Below are 26663 nucleotides of genomic sequence, written 5' to 3'. Positions count from 1 at the left end.
ACTCCCAAAACCACCTCTACTAGATTACTGAATCACTGATCACTTTCCCACTGCGACCGCGATCATCTTAATAAAATCTCTTGTCTCGGAGGGAGTTATGAGGAGGGGAAGCACAATCATTCGAATATACTCCAGGGTTTCTACTGATACAAAGCCATATGCTAATCGCTGAAGTAACCCTTTAAAAATGGGTTTGGATTCTCAAGCTAGAGAACTATCAATTCCTTGGTTCCTTGATCAAGAAAATGCATTATTATTAAACTTTAAAACCTCCGTTTTCAATGCAACCGTGAACAAAAAAGCAAGTTATGATAAATAATTCAACAACTTATAATAGCTGCAATATACGTCGGCTGTTATATTGGATCATGTCATGATCTCATTTCATTTGGAAAAAACTCTCTTTGGCCTTTTGAGGGTTAAAAGAGTTCAAATATTACAGATTTTTTTTTAGCGCTATTCAACTTTTCCACTTGCCTTATAAATGTCAGACAGTGATACATACTGGCTTATATCAAAGTTGTGCTTTGTTAATCTCATCTCTTGATTGATCATTGTTAGTAATGATTCTCTTGCTGCATCCGAAATATAAAAGCAGGTTACCCGGGGGTTTTGACTACTGTTTTTGACTAAATTCTTTGACTACTGTTTTATAAATACTATGAATTTGGACATACTACTTAGCTGACATACTGTTCTTTGCATACTAGGAAGGTATTCAATTCTGGATGCAGCATCTGTACATTTGCTTAATTTTATACTTTTTATTTTACCAAAACAATTAAATGTGTTGCGATCAAAAAGATTCTTGCATTTAAACATCAAATATTATTCAAATGGTGACTGTTAACACAAAGTGGGTTCAACAACTCTGCCTGAGTAAACCACTAATGACAGCATGTCATTGAGAAGAAACACACACACACACCAAACACCAAACATCATGTTGAGGCAGACAGTAAGCCTCCTTTGCGGTCCAGCCTGACCTTCGTAACAATTTGGAAATGCTCTTCAAATGCCCACGAGGATCACTTTTTTTCCCTCATAAATAGGCAAAACTGTTTTAAAATTGTATCTCCCAGTTTTAACAAAGAATCACTGTATATTTTTGAAAATTAAAGGGACAGTTCACTCAAAAATTATAATTCTGTCATTATTTACTCTGCTCTAGGGGTGACCCGAATAGTCGAAGATTTGACGCATCAATATGCAGAGGCCGATTCGACCACCGATGTCATAGTCGAATCTTTGCGGGTGTGTTGAAACGAGGATCATACCATTTTGGCAATATGGGGGTGCTCAATATTTTAAAGACTTGGCACGGCGCTAAGCTTCGCATCCGGTGTGCGACCCCTTTAAGGGCACCGCGCAGCGCCACAATACGTCTTTAAAATTCAAACACGTTTTCAATGAGTGTACACACACCGGCAGCGGTATTCGGCGCCTGTCCGCAGCGACTCAAGAAGTTGTTCAAAATCCTGCCATTTCAAGATTTTATATTAAATTTATATTATATTTCCCTCAAATCATCAATGTACATACTGATTTCACCCTGTGCTACAAGATGCACCGATCGTGCAGCTCTTGCAGCTGTCAGAAACATATAGTTAACATATAGTTTAACGTATTCAGGCCTATTAAACCTTGTAAGACTATCCATGAAATCCATTTCTGCAGTAGAGACTTTACTGGGAATAATATGAAGCAAGAAAACTAATTTAGTTGAGTAATGCTGAGTAAAGCCAATGCTGAACAATGAAACGCTGCTTTTCTGAATGCATTCGTCTTCAGTAAGCGCTCCACTCAGAGGAACTATGTAGGAAGCCAATAAAAGCGTTAAACAATTCAGTCACTGTAGATTGAGAGGAAACAAAAGCTTGCTGGAAGTGCTATATTGCTATTCGATGGCGGTCTCTTCCCCTCCGGGAGAACAGGGACACAATGCGGACGGTCAGGCAGCTCTATGCCAAACTACATCTATCATACTTAAGAAAAAAAGCCACCCACCTATGTCTGCACAACGACACGCAGGGATATTCAGAGGTTTTACGGAGACACTCTGAAATTACACAAAGGACCAAACATGTCACCTTTTCAGCTATCTTCCTGATGGAGAGCCGTGTGTGTGTGGCACCATCTCCTAGGTTTTCATTAGGTGGACACACTGTTGTTTAAGTGGAGTTGGCGGCTGGGGACGCCGCTGTGGGGTCGTATTTTCACGAGCAGAGACCTCAGGTGAGGGCGTATATTAATAAATGATGGTGGAAAGTGAAAGTGCACTCTGTGGATCAGAGTTCACAGATGCTCACAGAAGTTTGTGAGTGGATCTTCTCCGCTAAAACACAACAAACCTGATGTTTTTCGCTATTTCTGGAGACATTAAGTCGCACACCTCACACAGGCACACGCTGAAGTGGACACTCACCAGGACAGCACTTACGCCCACCCTAAAATGCATTCAAAATCAGTTTAGCCCATAAGGTAATTAACTTGTCTGAATAGAGGCAAAGGTAGCGATGTAACAAGTACTGAGAAATTATTCGTAATTATAGGTTATGTGTCAAACTTTTAGTTAATTAAAAGTCCAACTACTACTTCAGTGAAAGTAAAAAAAGACCCCACATTTAACTGTACTTATTTCTGATGCAACCAAAATGGCTAATGTAGCCGAGAGACTTTAATTTCTTTCAGTGTCTTGACTATAAGGCTCATACTGAAATTGCACATCGTACACCAATACATTTTAAATAGTGCTGCAGGGATGACGTATTTTTGCAGGCCAAAACCCAGAAGCAAGTTTGCTTTTTAGCCCTTCCAATTCCATCGTCCTGAGGTCAATGTTTTTTTTTTTTTTTTTTTTATGTGCTCTGTAAAATGCCTGAAATAAAGTCTGTGGTAAACACAGGCTCAAGATATTGTCACGTTTTTGTCTTAAAGGCAGTTGCTAATAGTGGCTTAATGTGATTACAGAGGGATATTAAAGTCCCCCTATTATGCTATTTTAAAAGTTCCTATTTTTGTACAACATGTTTACATGCATCAAAGGTCAAAAACATTTTCATTTTCTTATAATAAGCATTGCACATCACCATATTTTTTCAATGATTCTCAAACGACTCGATGGATGATTCAGTCTCTCTAAATTCCTCCTTTCCGTGAGCTACTCTGTTCTGATTGGTCAAAAGGCCCAGTTTGTTTCGGAAGCTAACCTATTACCATACTTCAGCTCAGCGATTGTACACACTGTAAAGACCATATGGTGTTAATTTTACCATATCAATCCGAGCATGCGTCCGATGATGAAAAATTGGAAGAACTAGTATTTCAACTTGAACCTCTATCGCAAGGATGACTTGAGCAGAACGTTTCTCAGAGATACGCTACTCAGTTTGACGTGCATTATGAGGCACAAACTTTCATAGAAATGTTTCTAGTAAATGCTGAGGAGCTGTTGGAAGTTTAAAGGGTTAGTTCACCCAAAAATTTAATTCTGTCTTAAACGACTTACCCTCCTGCCGTTCCAAACTCTTAAGACTTTCTTTCTTTTTTAGGACACATGATGATCTTTTTAATGAAATCTGAAGTAAAGACATCATTAACGGTGCACTATGTAGTATTTTTGCAGTAAAATATCCAAAAACAACTAGGCCAGTGTTATATATATTTTTTGTTTATCTGAGTATCAATATCCCAGATGTTTCCAACTATTTGTAAATTGTGAGAAAATTGCTATTTTTAACCAAGGAGCCGGGACATCTGAGGGAGTCGCCTGTCAATTGCGTCATATCTGCGTTACCCTCAGTTTCCGGTTTTATTGTGCAGAAAGGCTTTACTCTTAGCAGTGTGAACAAGTGTCACAGCAGCCACTGAATGAACACACAGAGTAATATCATAACATCATTTTAAACACACTAAAATGTATCTAATAGGATAAACACAGCTGCGTTACCTCATAGCATGACCGGAAAAGCGGAAATGGCACCAGCAACTGTGTCCCGTCATAATTAAAGTATTGTATTTAGGCTTCAAAATTCATAAAAGTTATGTTCATTGGCGAAGATTATCATTATGAACAAAACATGTAGTCATAGGGCTCAATCATACACCCGGCGCAATGCAATGTGTTTTTTTTTTGTGGTAGTTTCAGCCCAATGCAGTTATCATTTTCACGCCCAGCGCCACGTTAGTTAAATAGCAAATGCACTTGCGCCCATCTGTTCGCACATGTCTGAAAACTAGGTGTGTTCAGGCGTATTGTTGGTGCGTTGCTATTTTGAGGAAAATGAAAACTGAAAATGACTGCGCCATTGACCAACAAAAACCTGCTCTAAAGTCAATAGCGCAGTATTTTTTGTGTTATAGTAATATATACATCTATAGGTGGGTGCACAACACACGTACACTCTGCTTATTACACACACAAATACACACACACACACACATCTTGTTCACTATCTTTGTGGGGACTCTCCATAGACGTAATGGTTTTTATACTGTACAAACCGTATTTTCTATCCCCTTACACAGCCCTGCCCTGCCTCTAAACCTACCCATCACAGGAAACATTCTGCAGTTTTACTTTCTCCAAAAAAAAACTCATTCTGTGTGATTTATAAGATGTTTTCCTCATGGGGACCTAAAAATGTCCCCCACAAGGACAAGGATTTCGGATATTGCCATCTTTGTGGGGACATTTTGTCCCCATAACGTAGGGATTACACACACACACACACACACACACACACAGCAGCAGCACACAAACATTTTTAAAAATTGAAAAATAAAAGGATTCCTCTCCGGAGAAGCGCTCAGTCTTTCTGCTCACAAATTCTGCCATTAAAATAGCAAATCTGCCTTGGTGCAAGCGCAACTGGATTTTAAAGGGAATGGGAGATGAGACTGGTTTATTAAACATTATGCCCAAAACACACCCATGACTCATTAAAAGACTAGATAAAACCCTTTTAGACCATATGCACCTGACCTGGCGCATCAACCGTTTTTTTCCCATCGCTAAACTAGCAAACGTGGATTTGGACACGCTAAGTGCATCTTCACCATCTGCTTCAGATAATGCGCTCGTTAAAATACAGCCCATGGTCTTTTGTTGGACACTGATCTAATTCTCTGCAATAATTTAAAAGCCAATGGAAAAATTCTGTTTTTGTCAAGTGAACCAGGGTGATGCTGACTTCCGAGTTGGCCTACAAAAATATGCCATCACTGCAGTCGGCATCACTTAAGTAAACTGTTTTTTTATGATGCACTGGCCGATATGGAAGTCGTCTTTGATTATACTTCTTACTGCATCACACAAAAGCCAAAATTTCATTTGCAAAAGCCATTGAAGAAATGCTTTATTCACAGTCAGTCATGAATCATTGATTTTAAGAGTGAAGGTAGAATTCATTTTTTTATAATGATTGAATGCATCCTTAAAATGTATTCAAAGATGAAGCATATTTTTATTATAGCGTATGACCATGTCCAGTTACATTTACACTGAAATGATTATAATTGGTTAAATAAAGGAAAAAAATCTATTTTGATAAGCAGAAAGATTTCGGTCTAAATGCAGAGATGTTTTTGTTTTGTAAAATACAAAGAATTCCTTCCTCAGAGATCCCCAAAATAATACAAAAATACCTCCCCAAAGAGTTTTACAAGAAGAAAGAAATCTGTCATTTCAAAATGCATATATTTCTAAATAAAAGTTAATGCCATGTTTAGGCGCACTATCGTATAGAAATAAAACATTGAATTAACAGCCCTAAAAAAGAGTCTTTAAATATCATAATGAAGCGCAGTTACTCAAAATAGGTCTTTTTCTGGTTGTTTAGTTATGTCTTGATGCATTCACAGTCCTGATTATGAATATGTATATCTGTCACGTTACAGACAAAGGAAATGGTGCGAGGACTCAAGTGCAGAAAAGGATATATATTTATAACAAATAAAACATAAATACAAAACAAACACCCACGAGGGGGCAAAACACATAATAGAACATAAACTAAAACTCAAAACATACCAACAGAAGTCACTGGGGGAACGGGAGACGCAGACATTACACAAGGATCCAACACAGACTGACAAACACAAGGAGATTATAAAGGGAACAAACAAGGCAGATAATGAGGGAGAACAGGTGGGGCAAATTAACCAATAATCAGATAACAAGGGGGAGGGAACTGACAGGGACACGAGCACATGCTCAACATAACAAAACCCACAAGTGCACACACGACAGGACAGGCATGTGACATTACCCCCTCCTTAAGGAGCGGCTACCAGACGCTCCACTAGGGACGGGAGGGACAGACCCGGGCGGGACGGGAGGGACAGACCAGGGAGGGACGGGAGGGACAGACCAGGGAGGGACGGGAGGGACAGACCAGGGAGGGACGGGAGGGACAGACCAGGGAGGGACGGGAGGAACAGACCAGGGGGGCACGGGAGGAACAGACCAGGGGGGCACGGGAGGAACAGACCAGGGGGGCACGGGAGGGACAGACCAGGGGGGCACGGGAGGAACAGACCAGGGGGGCACGGGAGGAACAGACCAGGGGGGCACGGGAGGGACAGACCAGGGGGGCACGGGAGGGACAGACCAGGGGGGCACGGGAGGGACAGACAAAGAAGGTACAGACAAGGGAGGGGTAAACAAGGGAGGAACGAGGAAAACAAAAAGTTCAGGAGGCCATGGTGGCACACAAAGTTCGAATGACCAGGGCGGCCCGCCGAAGTCGGGAGGCCCACCGAGTTCAGGTGGCCGGGGCGGCCCGCAGAGTTCAGGCGGCCAGGGCGGCATGGGTAGAGCAGGGCGCCAGGGAGGCGCGGTGAGAGCAGGACTCCTGGGTGGTGCGGTCAGTGCAGGGAGCGCCAGGGAGGCGCAGTGAGAGCAGGACGCCTCAGCGGCGCGGTGAGAGCAGGACGCCTCAGAGTCGCACGGAGAGCAGGACGCCTCAGCGGCGCACGGAGAGCAGGACGCCTCAGCGGCGCACGGAGAGCAGGACGCCTCAGCGGCGCACGGAGAGCAGGACGCCTCAGCGGCGCACGGAGAGCAGGACGCCTCAGCGGCGCACGGAGAGCAGGACGCCTCAGCGGCGCACGGAGAGCAGGACGCCTCAGCGGCGCACGGAGAGCAGGACGCCTCAGCGGCGCACGGAGAGCAGGACGCCTCAGCGGCGCACGGAGAGCAGGACGCCTCAGCGGCGCACGGAGAGCAGGACGCCTCAGCGGCGCACGGAGAGCAGGACGCCTCAGCGGCGCACGGAGAGCAGGACGCCTCAGGGGCGCACGGAGAGCTGGACGCCTCAGCGGCGCACGGAGAGCAGGACGCCTCAGCGGCGCACGGAGAGCAGGACGCCTCAGCGGCGCACGGAGAGCAGGACGCCTCAGCGGCGCACGGAGAGCAGGACGCCTCAGCGGCGCACGGAGAGCAGGACGCCTCAGCGGCGCACGGAGAGCAGGACGCCTCAGCGGCGCAGGCAGGGCGTTGGGGAAACTTCTCCAGTCCAGCAGTATCCACCAGCACTGGGACCACCGGAATACAATCTGCTGGCATTGGGACCACCGGAACATGATCTGCCGGAACTGGGACCACCGGAACACGATCCACCAGCACAGGGACCACCGGAACACAATTCACCGGCACAGGGACCACCGGAACACGATCCGCCGGAACTGGGACCACCGGAACTGCCTCCGGGGCTTCGGATAAAGCCCTGTGCTCCTTCCACGCATGCAGGACTGCCACCACAAAGCATCCCATCACAGCCCTCCAGGCCGTTTCCGGACTCGGGACCACCGGAACGGAGTCCACCAGCACAGGGACCACCGGAAAACGATCCACCGGCACAGGGACCACCGGAACACGATCCACCGGCACAGGGACCACCGGAACACGATCCACCGGCACAGGGACCACCGGAGCACGATCCACCGGCACAGGGACCACCGGAGCACGATCCACCGGCACAGGGACCACCGGAACACGATCCACCGGCACAGGGACCACCGGAACACGATCCACCGGCACAGGGACCACCGGAACACGATCCACCGGCACTGGGACCACCGGAACACGATCCACCGGCACAGGGACCACCGGAACACGATCCACCGGAACACGATCCACCGGCACAGGGACCACCGGAACTGGGACCACCGGAACACGATCCACCGGAACTGGGACCACCGGAGTTGTGGATGACACCCTGTGCTTCTCCCAAGCATGCAGGACTGCCACCACAAAGCCTCCCATAACAGCCCTCCAGGCCATGTCTGGACTCGGGATTCCCGGACTCGGGACCCCCGGGACTGGCACCGAGGGAGAACTTCTCTGCGGAGTCCTCATTGTATGGTTGGATCCTTCTGTCACGTTACAGACAAAGGAAATGGTGCGAGGACTCAAGTGCAGAAAAGGATTTATATTTATAACAAATAAAACATAAATACAAAACAAACACCCACGAGGGGGCAAAACACATAATAGAACATAAACTAAAACTCAAAACATACCAACAGAAGTCACTGGGGGAACGGGAGACGCAGACATTACACAAGGATCCAACACAGACTGACAAACACAAGGAGATTATAAAGGGAACAAACAAGGCAGATAATGAGGGAGAACAGGTGGGGCAAATTAACCAATAATCAGATAACAAGGGGGAGGGAACTGACAGGGACACGAGCACATGCTCAACATAACAAAACCCACAAGTGCACACACGACAGGACAGGCATGTGACAATATCTGATGTATATAATGCATATTATGCTTAATGTGTTCTGCAAAAACTATTTAGCAGTCGCGCTAATGAAGTCTTACCATGTTAACACTGGCAGCGAATTTCTTTGTGATGCTAATTTACAAGCTCCTGATGTATGCCGTCCTTGAAATTGTTTCCAAATAATTTTCTTAAAATCCCTAATGACCCAGAACAGGTATTATGCACTGAAAATGAATAATCACTGCAAACTTTGAGCAACTCTTTAAAAGAAACCAAAGGAAACGCATCTCCGAAATGAATTATGAACACGTTTTACTGAAGGGAATTAAGCCTGGAATATTAGGTTCAAACTGAGTTTAACGAAAGGCTTTCACTGTTAAATGAGAAATGAAGCTTGGCTCTGACTACCTTCTCACTTTTAAACACATTCAATGGGAGGCCTGCGTGAGATCGAGGCAGCCTTTTTTAGGATACACTTTGCCGATGTTGACAACAGCTCTCAGAATCTTACATTACCACCCACAACTATTGTCAGCCAGGTCTATAAGAGGTTCGACGCATGGAGACTAACAAACAGAGGCCGGGTCAAACCTGAGTGCCTATTCATATGTTTGCTTTACTTCCGCTGGCTCTGTTTTTAAATGGCACAGCATGCTTTTAAAGCCCTGGGACATCTTAATTCAAATAGAAGCAACCTGTACTTTGCATTCCTTGAACAACGGCCACAAATCTAATAGTTCTGTAATATAAAGATCTTTTGTAGCACTAGTGGTACATCAGAGGTTTAAGATGAGCACTTGATGATGCATATGCCATGACTTCCTCAGACTGACATAGTTTGCACAGAATTTCATTTTAGAGGACAAATGTAATCCCTAATAATTAGGTATTAATAAGAGACAGAGCAGACTTTTTGAAATGAAACCTTTCTATTGCAAGAAGAAATGGCTTTCCATTTCATTCCGATATCAACTAAATCAACAGAAATGAAAGAACTTCCAAGCTTTTACCTCTAATCAAGTTGAAAATGTATTACCGGTGGAGAGTTTAGGGAGATGCAGACTTTTCTCTCCGTGCAAGTCATTTGTTTTTCCATTAAAGTCTGTCGGCCATGCAAAAGTAGAGGGAGCAAAGTTTCAAATATGCACTAAATTATACGGCACCATTTCATGATTCAATAAATTAGGCATTACAGGAATATTTTGTCTAAAAAAATGAAACTTCTGACATTATTTACTCACTCTCATGTCATTCTAAACTTTCATATGGAAGACAACAAGTGATTTTTTTTAAAGTGATAGTTCACCCAAAAATGAAAACTCTGTCATTAATTATTCATCCTCATGTCCTTCCAAAAAGACATTCATTCATCTTCGAACTACAAAATGAAGATATTTTTGATATTATATAAGGCATTTATGAAATCTGAGAGGTTTCTGCCCCTTCATTGGCTGCTACGCAACTACCAGGAAAGGAAACTCTAGGTCTAATTCTAATAATAATTTTGAATATTTGCAAATAATATTTGCATTAATTTGCACTACAATTATGCACATATGTTGAAAACGTAAAATGTTTCTTGTCTCTTCACACTCTGGAATTCCATGAATCACATAAATGCAGATTTTCCATTCAAAACGACCATAATTGTGGGGAAAAGTTGAGTAGTTTGCATCCCTGGATGTTACTGTTAGTCGTATAACATCTATATCGCAAATCAGTTGTATTGTAATAAATGTGTCGCTTCTTACCTCACTCTCTTTCAACATTAAACTTGCGCTTTGCGCTGGAATTCACATTTTGCTTCTGTGAACAGTAAACCCCGCCTACTTTGATTTGATTGGCCATCTCAATCACAGTGGGAGCTCTTGTGGCGCATTTTGCTTGTCTTGACTCTCTGATTGTGAATTCTTTATGCAGTAATGTAGTTTTTCATCACAAATTCCACAGTTAAACGATTGTTTATTGTGATACCGGCTTCAACAGAAGCAAATACCATAGATTAACAACGTTTTAGCTCATAGTTGGTCTGTCTTTAAAGGTTCATTGCTTATCCCTCCCTATACACAGATAAGCTACGGTGAGCAAAACATGACAAAGATGTCGTAGTCTGAGACAGCAGAGAGTAGCTAGCACTCTGTAGAGCAGTTTGTCCATTTAGGGCTACTGTAGAATTATGCTGATTTCACTGTAAGGGGACCTGTGGTGTATGAAGATAGAAATGGTTCATTTTAAGGCAAAAAAAACAAAAACATAACGGTTCATTATGTAAGGTCTTTATACACCACTGAAAACATAGTTATGAATATTATATTGCATTTATGTCAATAGATCCTCATACATATTACATACTGCATCTTTAAAGGTTTATAATTTATCTTTAAAAGTCTATTTCACTGTTTCACATACTTCCAAACTGTAGCGCTCTAAAGGTAAATTTAACTCTTTACCAGCAAGTGTCCATAAGCAATGTCCTCTGTGAGATGTGACCAGAATCATTTCTGGAAACAACTCTTGAGAAAGTATGCTGCAATTTGTGTCTATTAGTGCGCTCTTTCCCTATTTCGGCCACATGAGATTTGAATTAGAATGGCAAATGAGATAGCAGATGTTACAGCCGACCATCAGATGCTCAGGGATATTGGGGTTACAAACCAGTCAACCTTCTCACAGTGGTCATCTATTGGTCTACAGCTGACTACAGGATTGTTTATTGGAGGAAGTATGTAACACTGCTTTCCACTGGACAGAACAAAGTATAATTAATTTCAGAGCAAAGTAAAAAAGTTCAAAACAAAAAAAAACAGAGACAATTTAGGCCACTTTTTATACATGAACGTGTTTATGGTGATCTGATTACAGTCGAAAACACTTTGCCACATTCAAAGCCAAGTATAAATGCATTGTGATCGGATCACTGAAACAGGGAGATGAAGAGATGAATTTTCTGGGAGAAAATTGGCAGAATTCATTTAATTATTCATTTAAACAAAACTAAAGGAACTAGTCTTATTTTAAAAATGTAAAAGAAAATGTAAATACATAGGTTTGAATGATTTACAAAAACAGATTCTGTGTGGAAAATACGTGTGTATAATCTGGAATATTTTTAATTTTGCACAAATGTTAATATGTTTCTGCCAATGGGGTGAGATTTTTTTTTTTAAACAAGTTTGTGTTTCTTACCCCATTTAAGCCATTACAGGCAGATAATATTTCTTGTGTTCAGCAAAACTTAATTAATTTTAATTTCCTCACCCCCAATAAACTAGACTTAATATCTTGCAACCCGTTCTCACCCCCAAGGCGTCAAAATCCGAAGCATGGTCAAGTGCCTTCCGCGTCACAATTAAGACGCTAAAGGTGCCCCTGGGCGTCATTTTGCGACGCGCTGGGTGCTCCATTCATTTCAATGAGAAACCTTTGGCGTCATAAACAGACGCATTTAATTATTTGCATTTATAAAAGCAGACATGATTTTATTAATATTTAAAGGCTACTTTTATATTTTTGAGCAACTAACTCCACTCCTACCCTAAACCTACCCATATCTAAACAATATAAAACACATAACAGGCAAATAAATGTACAGTCACAAGTATTTATTGCAAAAACTGACGAAAACAGTATAAAAGCATTAACTCATGTTGCATTCCAAGTCTTCTGAAGTCATACGATATCTTCATGTGAAGAACAGAGTTGATCTTGATGTTTTAATCGCTGAAATGATGATCCCGCTGCCCCGTGAACGAACTCATTCATATCTCATTCAAATAATTCAAAAGACTCCTGAGCATGACGCAATCGGTCACAAGACACACGAGAGCCAATGACATTTTACAATCAATCCTGACGTAATGACGCAATTGGTCACAAGACATACGAGAGCCAATGCAATTTTACTATGAAATCTCACGTAACCGGCGCCAATATTTGAAATTTGATTGTGTTTGTTGATGATCTTCTGTGGATGGAGATGCTGATCGCTTTTGGAGATTTTCTTCATGCAAATCAATCGTTTGGCCTCGGAAAACTTGGATTATTTAACTTTTTTGAATAACTCGTGGATGCAGTCGTATGTTATATCCTGTGTTTTATATCACGTTCAGACAAATGGGTAGGTTTAGGGATGGGATGGGGTTGGGTTACATGTTAAACATGTCTAAATAGCGTAAATAAATGTAAATAAAATTATGCTTGCTGATTAAATTGAAAAACACACTCCAACATGTCATAATGGCAAATTTATAAACTAATACAATTTCACCATGACGATAACATTACTAATACCCAGTGCGTCTGTGTATGACGCCAAAGGTTTCTCACTGAAATGAATGGAACACCCAGCGCGTCGAAACATGACGCCTTGGGGTACCTTTAGCGTCTTTATTGTGACGCAGAAGGCACTTGATCATGCTTCGGTTTTTGACGCCTTGGGAGTGAGAATGGGTTGTATCTTATCATTAAGCATCTCAAGTGAATGTAGACTGTTTATAAATTTGTATTGTAAAATAAGACAAAAATACCACAGAGTAAGAAAATGATTTATAGCAGTGTGGGATATGCAAGGTGTAAATGCAATCTGCGTTTGTATATAAGAGATGTATATATGTTTGAAATGCCATGATGGTAAATAAATGATGACAGTGTTAGGGGATAACAGTTTATGACCCAAGACCAGTAGTGAAAAATGAAGACTAAAAGGCCAAAAAATGTACTTAAGAATAATTTGAAGTTTTAACAGCAGAAGCCAGCATCTCAGAAGCAGAAAGTTCACAAGGAGTTCTTAGGCTACTCTCCCGCTCTCACCGTCTCGTTGCCCCGCCCTATCGTACATACAATTGTCCCAACAGATATACTGTTTTCAAGGTCTATCCATGTCATTACTGCAATTTGGATGGTTCTGATTGACTCAGAGAAAATGCACAGTCATGGTATATTTCCACACATGTCAGTTAATCTGATGCACGTCTCCATAGACGTGTCACTTGTTGACGCTTTTACACCGGAATTAGGCCCGTAGTGACCTTCCAGGTCTGGAGCAGGCGCCAGCTTGCCCAGAACAATAAGACCACCCATCTCTTATCTCTAAGACATATTAATAAAGCGCCACGTTTTATTTTATGTCACCATACTTGATCGTTCAACTATTCGTGTCACTGTATATAAATAGGGAAAACGTGAAGGTGTTTGGTCGCTTCTAACTTGATCTCTGTTTGGTACCATAGTGAATGAACTGGGCTTAGTGGGCTAAGCTAAATGCTATCAGATCGTCACCGTGCGTCAGAGCGATTAAGTGCACGCACTCAGATGAGAGAGGTATGAATCAACTCGTTTTAGTTAAGGGCATAACATAGTTTAACCTCTTAACCCTCGCCCTGTGCTGAGAAATAAATAAAAAAATGACATACCCCAAATAAAAATGTCTGCAGCTCTTAAACCCTATGGTCTATATCCATAAATGTGGTCTTATTTTAAACTAGACACTTTAAATTATGTTACCTAAAAATCATAATAACTCAAATAGTATAGGGACAGATTAAAACAAGGGGAAATATGCATGTAAGTGACTCACGTTTTTATTTTTTTATTATTCCCTTATGGAAAAAAATATTAGATTTTAATTTTTATGCCCTGAAAATAACCTAAATATAAAACTGAATGTCTGATCATGCTTTGATTAAAATTTGAGGACGATTCTCTCAAAAATGTAGCTTCTGTAAGCTTTTATGTCAAAAAAGACTGGGCGTCCTTTCAATAAAGTCCAATTATATTAGAACATTTGTGTAATAGTAAAGAGTAGTTTTTATTCAAATAAATCTGCAATAAACTGCTAATTATAATGCATTTGCAGTCCCTGATAACTAAAACAACTATTTACAGAATTTACAAGTGTAAAAAAAACTCATTTAGTTGATAAAAACAGTCTCTTATTTAGTCTGCGCGTTGTGTGTAAGTATGTGTGCTTACACTGGCAAGCGCTGGATACGATGAATGAAAACTGTGGAGACGACGGTAAGTAACAGATAAGTAAGCATGAGGTATTCACCAATGCTTCTTACGACATCTCTTACAGAAACTACGCAAAATATTGTCTTTTGATTCGTTACTACATCCATCAATCAAATCTATGCTGGCTATGCATTGGCTAGGCATTGACTAGGCATTGACTGGCTTATCCAACAAAGGACCGGCGAGTTTGACTGACAGATGTATCACCCAGTGACGCGCTCCCTTTCTATTTATGTGTCCTAGTCAGCTTTTGATTGAAGGAGAGAGACCTGGGAGGGTTTAATATAACCGGAACAGTCCACAGTACAGGGGAGATTGTCAAAATAAGGCTTACAATCGCTATTTCATTGAAAATGGACATGATTGATTACTCTTAACACAAAACGCTTATGCAAACAACGGAGGATTTTTAGTTTTTTCCCCTTATTTTTTCGTTGTTTTGGATTAAAAGTGGGATGCATTTTGAAGAGTGGACTCTTACACAGACATGTATGCTGTTGTTTTGTGGATTCGTCCGATCTGATCTGAACGTCAGGAGATGAAAGATGAGTACCGCGTTCATTATGCTAATGTTTAAATAGCCACTGCTTTAGCATTTAATTTAACCCTTTCCTCTCTGGTGTATTTATTGCAAAAACGAGTTCAGAACATGAATCTTGAGTGTTTTAGCTTTCAAATGATGCATAGTTTGTGATAGTTGATTGAACAGTTTGTATAAAACAAAAGTAATTATAAGTAGAGACACGCCCACTTGCGTCAGACGCCCCGCCCACGATCCGGTGCGGATTAAGAAGTTAATATGAAAGGGCAGTGAAGTATCTCTTTAAGCAATTTTGAGCGTGGCATGCTTGTTTGTGCCAGACGGGCTGGTCTGAGTATTTCACAATCTGCTCAGTTACTGGGATTTTCACACAACCATTTCTAGAGTTTACAAAGAATGATGTGAAAAGGGAAAAACATCCAGTATGTGGCAGTCCTGTGGGCGAAAATGCCTTGTTGATGCTAGAGGTCAGAGGAGAATGGGGCGACTGATTCAAGCTGATAGAAGAGCAACTTTGACTGAAATAACCACTCGTTACAACCGGGGTATGCAGCAAAGCATTTGTGAAGCCACAACACGCACAACCTTGAGGCGGATGGGTTACAACAGAAGAAAACCCCACCGGGTACCACTCATCTCCACTACAAATAGGAAAAAGAGGCTACAATTTGCACAAGCTCACCAAAATTGGACAGTTGAAGACTGGTAAAATGTTGTCTGGTCTGATGAGTCTCGATTTCTTTTGAGACATTCAGATGGTAGAGTCAGAATTTGGCGTAAACAGAATGAGAACATGGATCCATCATGCCTTGTTACCACTGTGCAGGCTGGTGGTGGTGGTGTAATGGTGTGGGGGATGTTTTCTTGGCACACTTTAGGCCCCTTAGTGCCAAATGGGCATCGTTTAAATGCCACGGCCTACCTGAGCATTGTTTCTGACCATGTCCATCTCTTTATGACCACCATGTACCCATCCTCTGATGGCTACTTCCAGCAGGATAATGCACCATGTCACAAAGCTCAAATCATTTCAAATTGGTTTCTTGAACATGAGAATGAGCTCACTGTACTAAAATGGCCCCCACAGTCACCAGATCTCAACCCAATAGAGCATCTTTGGGATGTGGTGGTGGAACGGGAGCTTCATGCTCTGGATGTACATCCCACAAATCTCCATCAACTGCAAAATGCTAACCTATCAATATGGGCCAACATTTCTAAAGAATGCTTTCAGCACCTTGTTGAATCAATGCCACGTAGAATTAAGGCAGTTCTGAAGGCGAAAGTGAGTCAAACAGTATTAGTACGGTGTTCCTAATAATCCTTTAGGTGAGTGTATATACAGGTATATTGAAGCTGCAGTGGATTTCATAATTCCCCTTTTAACAAAATTTTAGTTTTCAGGTTTTCTTTAATGTCATTTCTTTGTTTTAAGCCAATTTCTTACTGCTCTCATTGTTGACTACTAGAGTAAAGAAAGCATGTTCTTTATCGAGGAACTAAACACACTCAGCATTTGTAATACACTAATACGTGAAGATGAAACTTCTAGATGAAACCATTGTGCCCCACAGTATAGGACCATAAGTGAGCAGAAAACATATTTGCAGGAAGCAGTCGCCCAGACAGCCGCTGGCCAGCTCACGGGAATAAAGCAGTTACCACACTTACTAAAAAAAGATTAATGTCTTATCCCTCACACCAAATAGTGCTTTGTCTCAGAGCACTGCAGATGGGAGAGAACTGAGCGAGAGAGACAGATGATAAAAGTTCTCTGTGCTTCCCCTCTAATCAGTTTAGCTCATTTCTAATAGCAATGGATGACTGATACACAGAGGAACTGTGATTGATCACACGCTGGGGATGTTCTCAAAATACATTTGCTTCCTTTCTCACAGAAGCTGGAACGCAACATCAGGAGGTGCACATGAGTCACCAGAGGAGGATTGAGCCAGCACAGGTAAGAGGAAAATGTCCCTAAACACAATCCCAGCTTGAAAGCACAGTGTGATATCTGAGGGCTGGGCACAAGGAGTGAAGGTTTGGATGGTTAACACAGCCTGTTATCCACTACTGGTATATTCTGCTCATCCATAGCAATGTTGTTATTGTTAGCTAAAACCAAGCCTCGTCCCAGGACACACAACTTGGGGGTGTGGCGCTAGGGACTGTTATATTTCCCATGGGGCTAGCAACGAAATTAAAAGTATTCAACTTTTCAAAATGATTTTTAAATTGATATGAGGCCGAAATAAAAGAAAAAATATTATATGAAAACTGAAAGACATAACAGTAATTATGCTTTGATAACTAATTGAAATAAAAAAATGTTTAAGTATTAATGTTTCTAAAACTGACATAAAAATTAGAATTAAAATAAAAAATAGAACTAGATAAAAACTCAATTAAATTCAAAATATCAATAAATACTATAATACATAAATATTTTTTAAAATAACTGATTTTTAAACAGTAGAATTCTCAGCTATGTCATTTGATCAACTATCTCAGGAAAAATGAAAATAGGCATAATAAACCAAGGGCTATAACAATAAAGTTATATAAAAGAATAATAAAAAAGCAGAGTCCACAATAATGATAACAGCCAGGGGATTGATATAGTTGGAATCACTTTAAGAATGATTCTCTCAGGGGCCTATTGCACAAAACTAGGATAAGGGATAAAGCCGGGATATCTTGGTGATCTTCTCATCTGTATGCAAAATGTAGTACACCGCTGTCGAGTAAACTCTGAAGGCACACTCACACCAAGAACGTTAACGATAATGAAAGATAACTGTATATTAGCGGATAAACTGAGCCAGGAACACCAAGATATCCTGGTTTATATATGACAGCCAATTATAATCCATCCTCCTTTAAAAACCTCAAACATTTAAAGGGGCAGATGTCAAATATTGACAACAAGGCATCTTATGCGGTCAGAATTAGGGCTCGCAATAAATCGTAATTAAACCTAATGCAATTTGGCAAAGGCTGCTATTATTTAAAGCTGCAGTCTGTACGTTTTGCCTGTAAGTGTCGCCATCTCTGTTTGAAACCTGCAATTGCGGAGTTATCGAGTTGTGCATCGGAGGCTCCTCAGCACGGATGAATCTAATGTTTTGAGGAGTTTGTGCGTCATTCATTCACCGCACCGGTGTGGACACTGTACTTCTGAATCATAGATTTTACATCTCTGGTTTACTTTATAAAGTTTTAAATGTGGATTTTTTTTTTTACACAAACTCATCGATTCGAATCAGAAGGCCTCTATTAATCTATTGGAGCTGTGTGGAGCACGTTATTTGACGGACAGCTGCATTTTTTATGGACTTCAAAAACAGCTACAACTAAGTTACTGTTTGGATTAACGTTAGTCTGGATTTTTTAAAATATAAATCTAATTGTATTTGTCTGAAAGAAGAATGTCATATACACCTATATGATGACTTGAGGGTGAGTAAATCATAGGCTTGGTTTCATTTTTGGGTGAACTAACCCTTTCAGCATTCATTTTCAACATTTAGCATATGCTAAAAACAAATCTTCAGCAATAGATAAAGGCTTAAAGCAGTTTGGAACTGTTTTTGTTCACGGAAGCTGTGTGTAAGAGCTATTAAAATATTTAATCTCAAGACAATATTTTGTGTCTAATTTATTTGAGACTAGTAGCCATGTAATAAGCGGGATAATGTACACCCAGCCGGTTGTTATCGCAGAATAAACCCTTTCAGAGAGATGCAAGATGCCCTGATCACTCTTTTGGGATTTATTCTGCGATAACCAGCTGGGTGTATGTTATCCCTTACATATCACATTAAACCATGCTAATTATTATTACTGTTATACTTCGTTCTCAAATTGTTAATGTTAACAGCATTAGCATTGCGTGACTACACTTATTTAGTGTTTATTAGCGTTACTGTAGATTTCAATTTCTCTACAGTCTAAACATTAACTTTTGACTACGGGTGAATCTGGAGTTGTGGATTACAATCAGTTTAATTACTCCAGCTGCTGTGAGAAAAGGCTATAAATTATCTGCTGAAGAACATGCGGTCCGCTCCTCACGCACGTAACTACTAGCCGTATTAAACATGACTAAATGCTTCTAATATTTGGAAAGATGTTTGACATGTGTTGCTTTTTCAAACTCAAACTCACAGTGATGGATCGTTCAGATGGAGCAGCATTTACTACTGAGTAGGTATATGGGGTTTTCCATGCGGTCAGAGTGGGAATAACCGTGACCCAGTTGTTAAAAAAAGTTTCATCTGGATCAGAATGATCTGGATTTGGAAATCCCACGTTTTGCTATTTAGGATCAGGCAATCCCAGGTACACACTTTTTCAGGGCGATTGGATCGAATTTTGAAAATGGGTTGTTCAAAAGAAAAAAAGGATTCCGAAATCAGATTAGATCACAAAATCCAATCTTGGTTTTGATCTGGTTTTATTAGTAGACACAGACAGATCATTTCCATGACCAACACAATCTACCAAGAGCAGCGCAAATTAGCATCTGGTTTAATGCTGACTTCAGTTTTCTAGTTCAAAATTCCACATGAGCCCTTTGAAGTCACTCACTTCAATTCAACAAGCTTGTAATCACGACTTCGAAGTGGGAATTACGACATTTCTGATAGCACGTGAAGGCAGCAAAAGACATGCTTCTTTTAGGTGGTAAATAATGGAGCAAACACCATAAATTGACAAGCACAAACCTTAGTAAATCACCTTGCATGATTCATTGAAATACTTTCCTCTCATTAATTCTGTGTCTGAAAGAGACACTCCTGGCATGTGCATATGCAATATGGTCAGCCGCAAAAATAACCCTGTCCACACCTTTTTTTGCACTCATTTTTCACTGCATGTCTTAAGTCAATCCTGACAGTATTTTTTTTTATGCGCTTTTCAAGCTGTTGGTAAATCTGGACCTAGGTTGTTTTGTTTCAAAATAATTTTTCCGAACTTTGCTCAGTGATTATTAAGTTGCTAAACAATGCTCAGTGCATTTGGATTCAGTGTTTTTTTTAGAATGTTACATAGGCACTTGTTGAGAAGTGAAAGAGAAAGTTACTTATTGTAGAACTTTTGACGTGACTAGACTAACTGGGTTTATTGAGTGGAAGGCCTGGTAATGTTATGCTTAGAATGAATCAAATGCGGTGGCAAAATGATCAGTAATCAGAAAGTCTTGGATATCTGCCCTTGAGAGGTAGAGGCAGAGGGAGAGGGGGGGGGGACTGGTGGAGCTTGTGAATGGATGCGGTCCAAACAGAAAACAATGATCAGCGTGTCGCCTCGGTGATGAGGGAAGACCAAGCCACAAAAATATGTGGAGTATGACAAAAATATTCAATACATAAACTTTCATTTTTACATTAACAGAAACAGTTTACCCAAAATGGAAAAATCTGTCATCTTTTACTCACTCTCATGTTGATCGAAACACGTATTGATGGCCCTTTCATGGTGTTTTTCATGACATTATTGGAGCTTGACAGCCCCAGTTCCCTTATAAATTTCATTATATGAAAATGGTTCCTCCTCCATTCCTGCTTTAAAAAAGAAAGCCACGAGAGTGGGTAAATAATGGCCGCTTTCCCAAAGGCAATGACCGACTAGTAGTAATGACAGGCACGGCTCTGAAAGGGTTTCAAAGACTTTATTCCCTGCATAGTTCAAACACACATTAATATGACTTCATTCAGCAAGCACTCAGCATCCAAGCAAGGCGTCCCAAGCTGCAGTGATTGAAATATAATTATTGGCAAATGAATTCATCTCTGAGTCCCTGCCAGTGATTGCTTCCTCACTGCAAGTCCATCTGGACAAACGAAGCACCTTTTTTTACACCGAATCCTCAATGAGTTCCTTTACACGGCCCACGCCGCACGTCCTATCACGCGTCCCTGAGCTCTTTTCCACGCCACATACAGCAGTGGGCCAGGGTTTATTAATCTGCCACAAATCCCCCAGCGTTACCGTACATGTCAGGCTGTCATAATCTCTTCTACATGAGCTGTCAAGTGAAGGGTCTTGTTTTCTGTCAAGTGCACAGAGGCTTTTGGATTTGTGAGCGCATTCTCCACCGTCAGTTTGAATATGCTAGACGCAAAGAAAAAAAAAGCCACCTTCGAAAACAGTTCAACCATGCTACACACCCGTCTGAAAATATGAAACTCTCACATACCGATGCATACTAAAAGTATATAGTTTTTGCTGATATACAGCTTGCCTTTGAACACAGAGAATGTACGTAGTCCAAATCCTTCATCTTATGATGATGTCAAATGCAGCAGACACATAGTCAGTCCAAAAAAATGTATGTAGCTAAACATATGAACTATAATATAACACACTATAATGAAATGTTTAGCAATATGCAATGTGCATGTGACAGACTGCATTCCCCATGATCCTCCGTGGCACCGCTGACATTTATCAGCCCACATCACAAGTGCTATACAGCACACACACACTGTTCCACGTCATCATCTCGTCTCATCTGCTCCCTCTTGAGTGTGTGGATCACTGTGTGTAAGTCAAAACCAGTTATCATCATCAAAGACTCCATTGTTGATCATTTGTGATCGTTGCACTGCTTACCTGCATTGGATCGGGTTCCTGCTTCTATAATAAAGATGGGGACTTTTCATAGACAATGGTTTTTATATTGCAAGAACTAGGGATGCATTGATGTATCAGCATCGTGTAATTATGTCATTATTTTCACTATCACCCATCAGCCGATTGATTTAAAAACAGCCGATGATCAGTGCCGATTATATCCTGTCAATCGAATGCTATTATCATTTTCTAAAACTCTATTCGGATGGCATTTGTTTGTCATGTGGATGTCCGTAAAAATACATTTGCATGTCACCACAATGATACAACTCGTGCATTCGGATGCCGATTTATTCACAGTGGAGGAGCAAGTTTTGTGATTCTACCATAGACTGTAAAAACCGTCACCTGTAGGTTTCTGAAGAGAGCTTTTGAAGCCTCAAAGTCAGCCGTTGCCATCTTGTCAGTGTGTCGCGCGTCACTCCCAGATAACAGAAAATTCAGATTATACTTTAAATTCAGATTAAAGTCCCACTCCCAGCGGGACTTTGCTGGAGCTGAGGTGACATGATGACTAACAGACAGCAGACAAACGGCAATCCACCTGTCACTCAAAGTGGCCACGACCTTAATTTTGCAGAAATTTAAGGCTTTATATGATGTAAACATAAAAAAATTAACCCCCTCACAGTTGTCATGAAGGGCAAAATTAGATCTATAGACCAAAACCACCGTTTGTATTAGGCTGTAAACTTTTTTTTTTCTGCTGTTAGGCATTTTAACATGGAGCTCAATGAGATTCTGCTCCCTTTTGGAGCCTGTCCCTTGTGGCCAGTTGAAAAAGTCACTTCTGTATTGGCTTCAAGAGAAACTGGTAGAGGTTGCTGCATTTTTAGGCATATTGGGTAATTGTGTGTTTTTGTTGATGATGATGCAGTGAAACATTCCAAATTGCGCTATTTTCATGATTTATCACGTTTTATGTGGTTCAGATACAATAATATTGTGAGTTTCTATTAATTAAACCAATTTACTTCATTGTATCCACTTACATTTTTAATTTCAATAATCTCAAAATTTTAAGGCAACCGGTTACTTACTTTTTAAGTTAAACCAACTTTTTTTTTACAGTGATGAGGTCACGAGAGGATTTATGAATGGAGGTTAAGGGACGCAAATGACACGTATGATAATGACAGCATGGCGGAGTACGTCTGGATTACATTCATACTACATTCATTCATACTATATAGAACGTCACAAGTCGTGAAGTTTGTTCAAAGTCAAATGTAATGCCTACTCACATAGTACACGATTTTGGACATAGCCATTGGCATTCTGGATTCGGACGGCAATAAAGTCACAGACTATGTAAATTATGAAATACCTTACGAGAAACAACTACTGTCCGAATAGGGCTTTAGACTATTAAAAACATTGAAATAAAGCTGAAATCAATAATATAAGTTACAAATGTTGCCATGGCAATAGACTGAAATAAGTTGAAACACAAAAATTATTAACTGTAAATAAATATATTAAAACTAGCTAAAACTAAAATAAAATACATTAAACCTAAATGGAAGCAGTATATAAAAATGTATTAAATTACATTTACATTTACGCATTTGGCAGACGCTTTTATCCAAAGCGACTTATAATGCATTTTTACGTACACATTTATTGTCAATTCCTGCTTTCCCTGGGAATCGAACCCACGACCTTGGCGTTGCTAGCGCCACGCTCTGGTTGAATAATAAAATCAATCAAATAAAATGATATTAATAATAAAATGATATTACAGAACAAAAATGTAAAATATAAAGATAAAAGTTAATTCAAAATTTTAATAAAACGACAATAAAACTAAAATGGAAAAACAAAACAGAAATCACATCCTAGAATCCAAATTACTGAGTGAGCATATAGACAAAGCAATGGGACCCACGTCACATGTAGATGTAGTTATAACAGAGATCATTGTACAGCAAACATATGGCGTACAGGTTTCATTATCATGTGTTCTATGAACTTTGACACATTGTGAATTTGCTGTGTAGGCCGGCATTGCAGCGAAAACAGAGAACTAGGTTTCATTTCACAAGTCGGAAATGTAACTTCAAATGGTTTTCACCTGCACTGAAGTTGGAAATCCCAAACATAAACTCTGCAGGTTTGATAGAAATCTAGGGCTGAATGCCCCTGCTGAGTGCATTACATATTTAAAGGGTTACTTCAGCGATTAGCATGTGGCTTTGTATCAGTAGAAACCCTGGAGTATATTCAAATGATTGTGCCATTTCCACGTTTTCAACTCGCGCATGGGGGATGGGAGATCACACTCAGAGCTCAGCTCGCAGCTGCAGCCTCAGGCAAACAGACCTATGCTGAGCAAAGTAAGTGTTTTAACTTCTCAAATTAATTTTTATGAAAGTTAAGCTTCCAAAGGCATGAACTGAAAACGCGCCAGACTGAACACGTGTTGTGAATGTATGCCGTGAGTGTGGTCGCGATTACCTCAGCTCTCATCACCTCATTTATGAAGTTAAATGTAATCTGACTCCTGCAGTTAGCGCTGTGAGACTCATGCAGCGACTCACTCATTATATTGAACAGACACGTTCAGTTTTTAATTGTAGTGTCTGTTCTCCAACTCAGTCACAGTAATCTAGTAGCGGTGGCTTTGGGAATGGCCTCACAGGGCAGCGAAGCATTCTGGGAATTGTAGTCTTTCGTCCCCATGAGACAAAAATACATTTCCTGTCTTTTCTCAGTCTAGAAAGCACCAAATTCAAAAATAATTTCACATTTCTACTACATTAATGACCCAGTTAAAATACAGATTCATCTTTCCAGTGCTGAAGTACTCCTTTAAAAGACGAAGTTTTTTATGCTAACTATCAGATAGGCCTTTGAGATGGATTGATGCATTTCTTACAGTATCTTTCACAAAATATTTCTTATACCTGAGAGTGTGAATTGCTTATTGAGAAAAAATAGCAAAATAACAAAACATAGGTACATGCAGGTACATTGGTAAGTTTAAGCAATGGGAGATTTGAGTGATTATAGGTAAAGATTTGAGGCAATTTGAGAGTAGAAGTAATAAATAGGGGTATAACGATTTGTTTAACAACGATTCGATTCGTATCACGATTTGAGGTTGTCGATACGATTTAAGGACGATATTGGTTCATTTAGAGCGATATGATCCGAAACGATTCAGTGACTTGAAATCAATTCAGTACCTTTTTAGCCAAAAATGTAAATCAGTGTGACTGTTTTATTTCAACCGAATCGAATCGTTGTTAAAACGAATCGTTTAACCCCTAGTAATAAAATAAATAAAATAATAGATTTATAGTAGAAGTAGTATTCATACCAAAAATAATAATAGTAGTAGTAGTAGTGTTAGTAGTAGTAATAGCTCTAATTTTCATGATAATAATATCAGTAAAAAATATGATTTAAAAAATATTTTAAAAGTCTGTTCTAAACCATTGACTCAATCCACAAGGACAGAAGGCAACACTGAGAAAGCACACCAATTCTCTTGCTGTTAAATTATCCACAAGTAGCGGCATGCAGCATTAAAAAAAAACATTAAAAATTAGTGATGTTTGTTCCTTGGCAATTGAGATTACATCTGACACAAGCAGGAGCAATACATCTCTGCACAGTTTTATAGTCAGACTCAGGGGAGATACTGCGCAATGGCTATGAACTCCCCAAAGGAAAAGAGAGAGTACCAGGAGACAGATTTGTGGTTCTTCTCCCATGGGCGGCACAGCATACCATGCGTTTGCCATCTGTTTTGTAGGCGATGCTGCACAGTGATCAAAATGTATAAACAAGACACGTTTTCAGCAGCTTGTTAGAATGAGAGATGCAATCAAAATATCTTGATTTGGCTGTGGTGTCTTTTCGATGCAACCCCCATAGACGATCTGATGTGAGCATCAGGAGGAAGTGTCTAAAAGTACTGCGCCTGGAATGAAATGACTTGAGGAATAGAGACCCCTAGTGGAAAGATTGTGGAGGTGCATTGCAAACCATGGATCATCCTGCCTTACAGCAGTTTGTAATAACACATTCTTAAATCCCAATGACTCTCTAAAAGTCACGTTTGGCATTTAATGGCACGACTGATGTGGCCTTGCATATTCCAAAAGTCACCTTAACAACAGCAATAAAGTACAGGACCAAACATACAAAAATCAAAGTTCACACTTATAAATGTAGGTTTATGACAGGAGTTATCCCCCTCTCCTGATTGAATTCATCACTCGGTCTCCTCTCCACCAATCAGCTGGTGTGTGATGAGCGTTCTGGCGCAATATGGCTGCCGTCGCATCATCCAGGTGGATGCTGCTCATTGGTGGTGGTTTGAGGAGATTCCCCTCTTCAGTGTAAAGCGCTTTGAGTGCCTTGAAAAGCGCAATATAAATCAAACTAATTATCAATTTTTATTATAATTAGTTAAAAAAGGAAGTTTTTTGGCTTTTAGCAATATGTTAGTCTTCATGTTATCTATAAGCATTGTGTTACTCCAAAACATTGACAAATTCACATTTAGAAAAATAATTGTTCAAAACTTCCGCCAATATGGATGAATATTGATTTTGATCAATGATTCTGATGACATCACTCTGCATGTCTCATCTGATTGTCTGTCCAAGCCACGCCCCCTACATTATAAATAGACGCTGAGGCTAAAATCTGACACTTGTTCACACATTTACTATTTTCTTTATAGTGAATGGCACTATATAGGGGATAGGAAATGATTCAGA

The 26663-nt window shown here is 40.3% G+C and overlaps 1 protein-coding gene across 2 annotated transcripts in view; it reads left to right on the top strand.

Moving 5' to 3' along the window:
- bcas1 (brain enriched myelin associated protein 1) overlaps window positions 1-26663 on the top strand; it is a 137485-nt gene that overhangs the window by 78314 nt on the left and 32508 nt on the right. For both annotated transcript variants that reach the window (XM_067445647.1, XM_067445646.1), the window contains exon 4: window positions 17190-17251. The gene's annotated coding sequence lies outside the window, so the exon portion shown is untranslated. The remainder of the gene's footprint in view (window positions 1-17189; window positions 17252-26663) is intronic.

Source organism: Pseudorasbora parva, chromosome 6, assembly GCF_024679245.1.
Source record: "Pseudorasbora parva isolate DD20220531a chromosome 6, ASM2467924v1, whole genome shotgun sequence".
In the NCBI taxonomy this organism is placed as follows: domain Eukaryota; kingdom Metazoa; phylum Chordata; class Actinopteri; order Cypriniformes; family Gobionidae; genus Pseudorasbora; species Pseudorasbora parva.
This window is presented reverse-complemented; position numbering and strand designations above follow the sequence as displayed.